General features: G+C 41.2%; 1 long non-coding RNA gene and 1 other non-coding gene across 2 annotated transcripts; both read right to left on the bottom strand.

Annotated features, from left to right (window-relative positions):
* Positions 1–2,527: 2,527 nt before the first annotated feature.
* Positions 2,528–2,633, bottom strand: LOC122765662. The gene has a single exon (XR_006360000.1). It is a non-coding gene; the product is annotated as a U6 spliceosomal RNA (small nuclear RNA).
* Positions 2,529–6,823, bottom strand: LOC122765242. Its single transcript, XR_006359944.1, has 4 exons — positions 6,642–6,823; positions 5,163–5,717; positions 3,401–3,472; positions 2,529–3,187 (listed from the first exon to the last, which is right to left on the bottom strand). It is a non-coding gene; the product is annotated as an uncharacterized LOC122765242 (long non-coding RNA).
* Between the last annotated feature and the right edge of the window lie 4,809 nt (positions 6,824–11,632).

Raw genomic sequence — 11,632 nt, 5'->3', positions numbered from 1 at the left:
TAACTATGGGCTGCAATGCACTGGCCCGGGTTCGATTCCCGGCCTATGCGACAAATCTTTATTTTTCCTTGCGTATTCTGGCATTTGATTTTGTAATATATACATGTAGAGTAATACATAGATAATAGATTGATAGCTACCACTGTAATACCTATTACTGATAATATTCACATACTAGATATATTGAAATCAAAGTACCACTGTAAAACCAGCGCTGCCAAAAACCTACTTGTGGTCAGAAATATATTACATACGTAGTGGTTTAGCACTACCATAGAGAATGAACGGCAAACGTTTTAGGGCCTTTTAGCCAAATAACTATGGGCTGCAATGCACTGGCCCGGGTTCGATTCCCGGCCTATGCGACAAATCTTTATTTTTCCTTGCGTATTCTGGCATTTGATTTAATATATACATGTAGAGTAATACATAGATAATAGATAGATAGCTACCACTGTAATACCTATTACTAATAATATTCACATACTAGATATATTGAAATCAAAGTACCACTGTAAAACCAGCGCCGCCAAAAACCTACTTGTGGTGGTCAGAAATATATTACATACGTAGTGGTTTAGCACTACCACAGAGAATGAATGGGAAACGTTTTAGGGCCGATTAGCCAAATAACTATGGGCTGTAGTGCACTGGCCCGGGTTCGATAATCTTTATTTTTCCTTGCATATTCTGGCATTTGATTTAATATATACATGTAGAGTAATACATAGATAATAGATGGACAGCTACCACTGTAATACCTATTACTAATAATATTCACATACTAGATATATTGAAATCAAAATACCACTGTAAAACCAGCGCCGCCAAAAACCTACTTGTGGTCAAAAATATATTACATCCATTGGTGGTTTAGCACTACCATAGAGGTTGAATGGGAAACGTTTTAGGGCCGTTTAGCCAAATAGCTGCAGCCCTTATTTATTTGGCTAAACGACCCTAAAACGTTTCCCATTAGACCTCTATGGTAGTGCTAAAATATTTTTGACCACAAGTAGGTTTTTGCCGGCGCTGTTTCCCGCTTGGCTGAACAGTAAGGAGACGGTCTTTTCTGAGTGGAAAGAAGAGGTGGCACAGCATGAACGTTTCTGATTATTTATCATTTAAATATTATTAACAGGTTTTACAGTGATATTTTGATTTCAATATATCTAGTATATGAATATCATTATTAATAGGTGGTGCATTGCCCGGGAATGGGGCCCATAGTTATTTAGCTAAACGGCCCTCAAACGTTTCCCATTCATTCTCTATGGTAGTGCTAAACCACTACGGATGTAATATATTTCTGACCACGAGTAGGTTTTTGGCGGCACTGTCGGCCTATGCGACAATCTTTATTTTTCCTTGCGTATTCTGGCATTTGATTTTGTAATATACATGTAGAATAACAGATAATAGATAGATAGCTACCACTGTAATACCTATTACTTATAATATTCACATACTAGATATATTGAAATCAAAATACCACTGTAAAACCAGCGCCGCCAAAAACCTACTTGTGGTCAGAAATATATTACATCCGTAGTGGTTTAGCACTACCATAGAGGTTGAATGGGAAACTCTTTAGGGCCGCTTAGCCAAATAACTTTGCAGCCCATATTTATTTGGCTAAACGACCCTAAAACGTTTCCCATTCATTCTCTATGGTAGTGCTAAACCACTACGGATGTAATATATTTCTGACCACGAGTAGGTTTTTGGCGGCACTGTCGGCCTATGCGACAATCTTTATTTTTCCTTGCGTATTCTGGCATTTGATTTTGTAATATACATGTAGAATAACAGATAATAGATAGATAGCTACCACTGTAATACCTATTACTTATAATATTCACATACTAGATATATTGAAATCAAAATACCACTGTAAAACCAGCGCCGCCAAAAACCTACTTGTGGTCAGAAATATATTACATCCGTAGTGGTTTAGCACTACCATAGAGGTTGAATGGGAAACGCTTTAGGGCCGCTTAGCCAAATAACTGTGCAGCCCATATTTATTTGGCTAAACGACCCTAAAACGTTTCCCATTCAACCTCTATGGTAGTGCTAAACCACTATGGATGTAATATATTTTTGACCACAAGTAGGTTTTTGGCGGCGCTGTTTCCCGCTTATTTCGGCCTATGCGACAATCTTTATTTTTCCTTGTGTATTCTGGCATTTGATTTTGTAATATATACATGTAAAATAATAGATAATAGATAGATAGCTACCACTGTAATACCTATTACTAATAATATTCACATACTAGATATATTGAAATCAAAATACCACTGTAAAACCAGCGCCGCCAAAAACCTACTTGTGGTCAGAAATATATTACATCCGTAGTGGTTTAGCACTACCATAGAGAATGAAAGGGAAACGTTTTAGGGCCGTTTAGCCAAATAACCTTGCAGCCCATATTTATTTGGCTAAACGGCCCGAAAACGTTTCCCATTCAACCTCTATGGTAATAACAATAATAATAATATTATTATAATATATTTCCTCGATGCAAAATGAGGAACGCTTCACGAATTTGCGTGTCATCCTTGCGCAGGGGCCATGCTAATCTTCTCTGTATCGTTCCAATTTTAGTATATGTGTTACCGAAGTAACACGTTTCAAGGAGAGTCTCTGTGAGGTATATACAGGCCTCAAGGTTAACTGTGTAGTTCAGTCATGGTGGCAGGTCTACGGACATTATAACTGTTAAGTTTGTTTTTATGAAACTCTAAAACAGTGGCCTCGTGTTTCTAAGCATTTCAATACAAATTTAATACAGACTTTTTTTTTTTACCGTTTTTCTTGTATATTTTACGGGTTTGTTGTTGGCCAGCTCCCGGGGCTGATGGGTAATGTGGACTGATGGGTAAGATGGATTCCAAAATCCACCAGGCGGTCTGCACACTGCAGAAAAAACAACTAACAAACCCTAATTTCCCACGTCTATTGAGCTTTAGCAATCATCACCACTGCTTCCCTCTGAAATATCTGCTCATGGGTTTGAGCACAGCCTTTCTTGTCCTATTGTGTGTTTGATTATATGAACGTGCAGTACCTCGAAATGTCCACAGAGCGTCAGTGTCGGACTGCGTTGGCCATGCTTGTGAGTCGGCGGAGTTTGGCACACTGGAACGGCGAGTCGTACTTCTTTCAATGGATTGCAAGATGTCTAATTGCAAATGGACATATATTAACAAAGTGAAACCAAAATTAGACATTAAATGTATACATAAGTATCATGCGAGCAGCTCCAACTGTTTATATCACCATCTGCTGTCTGTGCCAGTGGGGGAGAAAAGGCAGGGGGCTCGAGTAACATGTAACAAGTGGTGGCAGAGTAACATCTTCAGAGTAGTTAAAAGTAGTAGTAGCAACATCTTACTGTGTGGTGGCTCAGGTGTAGTATGAGCAGTTGGTCTGAGTGTCGGTCGGGGCACAACAACAGAAGGACCAGCTGTTAGCACAAGGGTGGAAGAAGAAAAAGTGAGTCAGAAAAGAGTTATGAAAACATCTTACTGGGTGGTGGCTCAGAGGTGCGAGCAACTCTTTACTTTATCATCATGTATTTACTTAACTGGTGGGCACGTAACAAAAAAAAGAATGAAGATATTTCTCGACTCAGGGGAAACGGGGGAAAAATACTACCCGTATTCTCAGTAGCGTACCGCGGGGTTTCAGTCAGGGCCTTCAGTAAAAAAAAAAACTAAAAAAAAACCGCACAAACACAACCACATATAAAACACACTATTATGCACTATATTCACGAGACAGTTGATCTGCAACAACCATAGCGCACACGCACACCACTGCGCATCTAGGCTACTGTATCATTACCACCACATCTTCCGTTATGTCACTTAGCAACCGCAATTTCACAAGCCACTATATGACACAAAAACAAGATTCCACATAAGCATAGGCGTCAGATACACGGGGGAACACGTCCCCGGCACTATTTATGATCAACAGTTTTGTCCTCACCACTTCTAAAAAATGTTAGCAATTTATCATTATCACTCGAACTCCCGGAAATTATGTATTGAAATAATTTCCTTCTTTTCTCCAAACGATCACCGTGAAAAGTGCACACGAAGGAGATCAGAAACATGATCGATCGGTGGTGTTAATGCAGTGGCCATAGCTCACTTCAAAACCCGTCCAAAGGTTCAAACGTCGTTGATGACAACAGCGGGGGCTAGCGCCAGGCACATCACTGGGCCTGGGGCGTTCTGTCACTATGCATCAAATTTTGATTGGCCGACGACACACGTCAGTCAAAGTTATAACCAAATAGGAAATGGCAGCTTCAACGAAAGGCCAGCAATACTACTAGAGCAGGTCCACGGAGCTATGATGCGTTTAATGACATATGGAAAATAACTATTCTTTCTGGAAATATAATCATAACATACTGAAAAAGTAATTGAATTCAGACAAGTTCAGACACACATCTTTAATCACATCACGGTCTTTAATTATCTTTAATTATTAATAATAATAATTATTATTATTAGTTTGTTTTTAATATTATGGAGTTAGATAAGTTGTTAATATATATAGATCGATTCGTTATTGTTGCGATTTAACCGTTGTTAAATCGCTGTCGCAGCTCCAAAACTTTGGAATGCTCTGCCCCTCCACATAAGACAGGCCTCGTCCTTGTCTGTTTTTAAATCCCTTCTTAAAACCCACCTTTTCTCTTTGGCCTTTGACACTTCATGAGACGTTTGGTTTTATTTATTTTACATATTTTAATTTGAATAGAATTTATGGTTTTTTATTGTATGCTGCTAATTCTTATTGTATTTTATGATTCTAATTTATTTTAAGCTGTTTTATCTAATTTTGAACCTTTTATTATTATGCCTTTTATTTATTCTGTACAGCACTTTGGTCCATTGTGGTTTGTTTAAAGTGCTTAACAAATAAAGTTGGATTGGATTGGATTGGATACTACCCCTAGTTTGCGTAAGTAATATTTTAGATTGAGTTTATTTATACACACATTCACACACTTGTATATGGATTGATACTCACTTATAACAATATTTAGCCTATATTAGTCTGAGCAGGGGAAGCAATATGAACTCTTATGTTGTCTTACATGCATGAAGAAGGAAAAGAAGAAAAAAATGGGTACTTACCCTCAACGTTGAGGAAATCAATTCATGAACCCTATTGGTAAGTAGGAACACCAGCATGCAAACACAATATTAGTGGCTGAACATGGCCTGAACACAGAACAAGGCCAGAACATGGCTAGTGCATACTGAATTAATTTAGTATTACTAATTCATTGGGACAAAGAACAATAAGCTGTCCTTGCTGTGTCCCTGGGTCATTGTCACTACCGCAGCCTCTTCACTTTCAACATGTCTGCTGAGGTCCACGGTGTACTCAACATCATTCCCCAAGAGCCACCGGAAGGATTTCCCCTTATACTTCCCGAACTGCAGGATTTACTGCCCCACCACGTCCGTCTCGTCTGAGGCGTCCCCTGCCCTCACACGGACCACAGCCAGGGCATTCTCCCTCACAGCGTCCTCCCTCAGAGGTGCAGATGTGTCCTGCAGCGAAGGGTCGCCCTTGAGGAGCTTTGGTGCATCACTTGGCTCCTGAAGATGGTGCCCCCAAGGACCCCTACAGAGGTTCACCGGTTTCCTGCCAGGAAAAAAGGCGAAGCTCTGCTCCATGATAGCCTGTGGTGTACAGTAGGAGAAAGAAAACAAAAACAAATATTAGTTATATAAAACATGCACATCTTTGCATACCTTTGTGATATGAGAACAGTGAAATACCTTATTTGTAGCCTTATACATTCTTATACATAGAATAATAGATAATGGATGGATGGCTACCACTGTAACACCTATTACTAATAATATTCACATACCAGATATATTGAATAGATAATAGATAGATAGCTACCACTGTAACACCTATTACTAATAATATTCATATACTAGATATATTGAAATCAAAATATCACTGTAAAACCTATTCATAATAGTTAAATAATAAATAATCAGAAACGTCCATGTTTCTGGACACTGTCAACAATAAGGGCACTTTGTGTGGCATGTGGAACTATCGGCTGCCTTATTATAGCAGTGAGAGATTATTAAAAAAAACATTACAGGCCCTGTGGCGCATGTTCAATGTAATTACATATTTATTTATGTCAACATGTTAAGAACTAAAGGTGTCAGAACTGTCGTACAAAGTGTCGTGAGTGAAGAGTGAGCATTGGCACTCTAAACTTTAGAGAGTGCCAATGCTCACTCTCTAAAGTGAGCAAGAGTGAGCATACGTTAAGCATACGTGTTCATTATGTAGCCTAAAGTAAACCTACACAATACCAAATATTCAGCTTAAGTGTACTGATAGATTCACATGTTGTACTAATGACAAGCTCTACCGACATTAGTTATGAGAAGGTCATCACGTCATATGAGTGATTTGGGCTAGCCTCTAGCTTGTTAAGCAGGTCGGCTAATTTATGCTCAGCTGTGGTGGCTACTTCAAAACAGAGACAAGTTACAGCTTGGCAACTGAGGCTTAGGGGGGCAAACAAAATACATAATATAACAAAATACACTCGACTCAATTCATTTATGTGTTACCTGGCTGGTTGGACAGGGCCGGGAGCAGGTGTGTGCGGGCTACAGATGTGCACTGCTGCTGCAACTTCCACTTACTTTGAAAAGTTCAAAACGTTCGTAAAATATGTCGAGGAACGTGGAAAAAAGACGTTGTCTTCTGTTTCTCTGCTGCTGTTGTGCCACCTCTTCTTTTCACTCAGAAAAGACCGTCTCCTTACTGTTAAGCCAAGCGGGAAACAGCGCCCCCAAAAACCTACTTGTGGTCAAAGATATATTACATACGTAGTGGTTTAGCACTACCATAGAGAATGAATGGGAATCGTTTAAGGGCCGTTTAGCTCAATAACTATGGGCCCCATTCCCGGGTACGATTCCCGGCCAGTGCAACAGTCTTCTTTTTTTTTTTTTTAACCCTAACCCATGGATCTGTTTTTGTGTTTACATTATTTTCATTTACATTCCACGCAGCTTTTATTTGATCATATAGTTTGTATGTAAAGTTTATATCGCGATCCAATAAATAAGTGTTTCTTCTTCTTTGATTTGTGCAATTAGCAAAACATACGTGTTAGGGGAGCGCTGCTCAGTAGTTAGCATGAAGCTGATTCACCATAGTTAACTCACCATGTTTGGAGGTCCCTCTTCCTCTGTGGTCTCTCTGCTAATTTAACCTAACGTTCAGCTAGCAACCTGTGTGTGTACAAATTAGCAACATGCTAATTCAAAGTTACACATTGTCTGCGTTCATGAATACAAACTGGATAAGTAGTGAGTTGTAGACAACGAGGATACTTGCCAAAACATGTTGCAATCACAATAAGCTCTGTGTATGTTATGTCTTAGTAATGCACCTTTAAGGCTAATGAGTGTTAAGCCCTCCCCGGCTCCGTTCTGTCTCGGTTGTTGATGCACGGCTGCTGCGCTGTTTTAGATGTACAGAAAACGAGTAAAAAGCTTCTGAGTTACTGTACTGGCCTCCGTCTCCTTTGGTGTTCGTGATTTAATAATCACAATAATTCCAGGAAAGACGTCATAGTGAAAGAAAATTTAAAAGACAAATGTGAAATACTGTATTCTCTTGGCGTAATCCAGGGTCAAAATTCCTCATTTTGCAACAAAAATTAGGACTATCTTCCAACTCTGAATGTGCCGTTTGAAGAGAAGTACGTTGTTTGGGTCTGTGGTCCACTCTGTCGACTAGTTCCACTGGTGCTGGTGGCTGAATTCCACAGAACTGGTAAGCACCTGATCCACGGCAGAAGGTGCTGAAGAGGGGATGATGCTCTGACTTGCCTCATGCAATGAAATAGATCCAACTTAACCACAATGTTGGAGTTGTAGTCTGTACGAGAGCCACAAATGTTCTCCAGTTGTGGCCTTGGCAAGGATGGACTCTGTCGTCTTCCAGGCATCCCAGTTGAGACACTCTCCGTGTTGAAGGTCAGGGATTCCGAATGGCGCACAGCAGTCCCTGAACAGGAGGAGGTGATTAGACTAAAAAAAATGTTAAGAACACTATTTGTGATTTGAACCAGTTTGTTATTTATTTGTTATTGTTATTGTCGTAATTTTCTTACTATGTTAACTGTTTTCACTAATAAAAGGAGATGCAGATATTTCTCACCTGTCAACCCAGTGGTACTTGGCCTTTTCTACCCCAGCATCATCGTACCTCTTCGCTAACCCTGGTACATAAGCTTAAGGGACTTCTCTGTTTCCGATTGCACCATGACCCAGGAGGCCATCATCCAGTTCTCGTTCATGATGGCATAACTGGACATGGTGCCTGATGACACCTTCCTGGTGTGGTCAGAGTGCACGAAGTGCCCTGCAGGAGCTTAGTGATTGCTGGATGTTGGCGCCGATACTCATCAATGAGGCAGTCAGCTAAGTAGTAGGCAGAGACAGAGACTCCACTCCATCCCGCTGTGTCATCATAGGTTCCAAAATATTATGGTGCGTCTTCCTTCCTCACCAGGTTCTCTGCCCATAAACCCCAGCCGCCTTGTCCCAGGTGTTCTGAATGCTGCAGAGGTATGCCAGGTGAGCTTGTTCATACTTAAAGGGATACCCTATTTCCCCCATTAAATAATTAACATGTCAGTGACATGCTTTGGTCAAAATACCATAAGGATGAAGCATCATAGCAGTTCAATAACCCTGCTAAACCCGCCCCTTTCAGAACGCTTGGTTTTCGTGCATGGTCCCTTTATATGCAAATGAGACACAGGCAAACACACACCCACTTCATCCAGGGGGTTTCTGATTTGTCCTCTTTACAGCGCTATACAGCTCTATTCGTTTCCCCCTCCCTCCACTAGTTCTCTTACAATATCAACAAGGCAGCGTGCACGGAAAACAGCGAGAGTGCCGTCAGGAGTGAGAGTGCAGGAAGAGACGTCCTACATAAGGATCAAGCCGAACAGTGCCGTACTGTAAATCAGTTAAAAACACTTGGGGACAGCACCACTGATCTCCAGCGCCGTGCGGCGAGCTGAATAAACTGCCGCTGTATGAGACTGTATCAGACTGGTGACTGTGCTCCGGAGACCTCGCCACCACTGATCGCCAGCGGCACGCGGCGAGCTGCATAAACTGCCGCTGTATGTGACTGTATCAAGACCGGTGACTGTATGCTCCGGAGCTGGCGATCAGTCACATACAGTGCCAAATTAGGCAGCTCGCCGCTCGCAATCAGCGGTGGCGATCAGTGGTGCTGTCCCTATGTCTTTTTAACTGATTTTCACAGAGAGTGCAGCACCGCTGATCGCCACCGCTGATGTGTGTTTGTACGTCGGTGAAATACGTTCGCTGACTAAATACGGTGACCGCTGGCCGCAGTCTGATGCGAAGTGGTGCGAACACACAAACACACTTTTGCTGACTTTGTCCGGCACATTAGCTTCATATATAAAATCCTCTGAGGCTGGAAGTTTATGTAAAACACTGTGCTCCTCGAACAGCACACTTGTCCCTCCGCATTGACATAATACCGCTCTTCCTCCCTCGCCTGCACTCTTGCAGGGACAAGGTGGAGCTAAGGTGGAGCTCTCGAAGTAAACTTACTGGTGGGGTGGTAACATTTGTGGTGAAATGCGCATGCTGCCGTCCATAAGCGCAGGGAATTCAACATCGAGTGTTTTATCGCCTATACTTACACTAAGGGGGACCACGAAAACATGACTGAGTATTCTTTTTCCACACTTTGGCGACTGGTAGGGCCTCCAGAGTCCCAAATTTAGTATTGAAATGGTTAAAAAGTTGATTTTGCATAATATGTCCCCTTTAAGATGCAGCAGTTTTTTCACCTGGTTTGCCATGTCAGAAGGCAACTTGCCAGTGCGCCTCAGCTCATGAAGCACAGACTTACAAAAGGCCTTCTTGTAAGTCAGGAATGCTGGCACAACCGTCAGTTGAAGGTGAGGTGTTTACTTTCATTGATCTGGTGAGGTGTGAAGTCAGCAGGACTGAATAAAAGGAACGTGAACAAAGGGTCATGACTTCACCACTTACTTATAGTATTTTCCTCCTCAGTAGATATAGACAGTGGTGAATCATTATCATTTTGAAAATGCAAAATTCACATTATACACACTTTATGTGCCATGTAAACATTTCTCTCTCACACACACAAAACACACAGATTTAAACGAAAATATTATAAAATATATAGACTACGTGTGAAACGGACATAAAAAAACGGAGATATATCACATTTCTGAAAAGTTACATGTCGCGTCCGAGATTCACCGAAACAAGCTGTAAATAGGTAAATATCTTCTTCTTTTTTTAAAAATTGTCTTTTACACATCTTGACCAATGCGGCTTGCATTGGTCAAGATGTGTGGCTGTGGCAGCGTCAGTGAGACTACACTGAGCAGGAGGGGGAGGGGTTACAGACACATCAGCTGAGTTAACAACACTCTGCGCAGGAGGGGGGAGGGTAGGGGTTACAGACACTATGCAGCTCACACGACCAGAAGGGAGAGAGACGAGAGTGAGAGGAGGATTTTACCATTTTACCGAAGATGAGTGACAGCAGGAAAAGGAGTAAAATGTGGACACATTTTAAAGTGTTAGACTCCGGAAAGGCAGTGTACACTTTGTAAAATAAAAAATTCATATCGAGCAGGCTCCACAAACAACCTGCACAGGCTTATGCGAACTAATCATCCAACAGTGCAATTAATGGAGTTGGAGAAAAGACCGGCAAGGGACTCTGCTAATGAAGGTGCCAGTGTGTCAACTCCTGCGACTGTTGCTGCTCCTATGTCTGTAGCATCAGCCAGTATATCACCACCACAGCCACCTAGTAGACCTACATCCCAGAGCTCTATTAGCCAGTTTTTGCAAAAGGCTATGACCCCAGCAAAACGAGACTCAGTTGATGAGAAACTGGCTAAAATGATAGCACAAGATTTTCAGCCATTTTCCATCGTGGAAGACAAAGGATTTCGAAGTTATACTTATGCTCTCAATCCAATGTATACACTTCCAAGCAGGAAAACGCTTTCCCAAAAAAATCTTCCCAGGCCTATATGACAAAGAATGTGCTTTACTCCTAGAAAGCGTCAAAAAAGCCACATGTGTTTGTTTGACAACTGACTGCTGGACATCCCGAACCACCACATCCTACATGTCAGTTACATGCCACTTTATTGAAAAGTATAACATGGTTTATTTATGTATAGTTATGTTAAGTTTATTAATAAAGCCATATAAATACTATACATATGTAATATTTTATGTTTTTTTTTACATTATTCATTTTACACATAATTTGGTAATAAATTAATTTAAGTAACAAAAAATCTGAGGAGCCACTTGGGAGCCAAAATAGCCGGCTCTCCGCAAAGAGCCGGAATTCCCATCACTATCAGTCACATTGAATGAAGAAGTGTTCATTCATTGTGGGTATGGTAGAGAGAAGGAGTTGAAGCGGTTACAGCGCCAAAAGTGCGAGTGGCCGGGAGGCGCATTACGTCTGTAGTGGTTTCGTACTACCATAGAGA

The sequence above is a fragment of the Solea senegalensis genome, linkage group LG2, assembly GCF_019176455.1.
Source record: "Solea senegalensis isolate Sse05_10M linkage group LG2, IFAPA_SoseM_1, whole genome shotgun sequence".
Taxonomy (NCBI): domain Eukaryota; kingdom Metazoa; phylum Chordata; class Actinopteri; order Pleuronectiformes; family Soleidae; genus Solea; species Solea senegalensis.
This window is presented reverse-complemented; position numbering and strand designations above follow the sequence as displayed.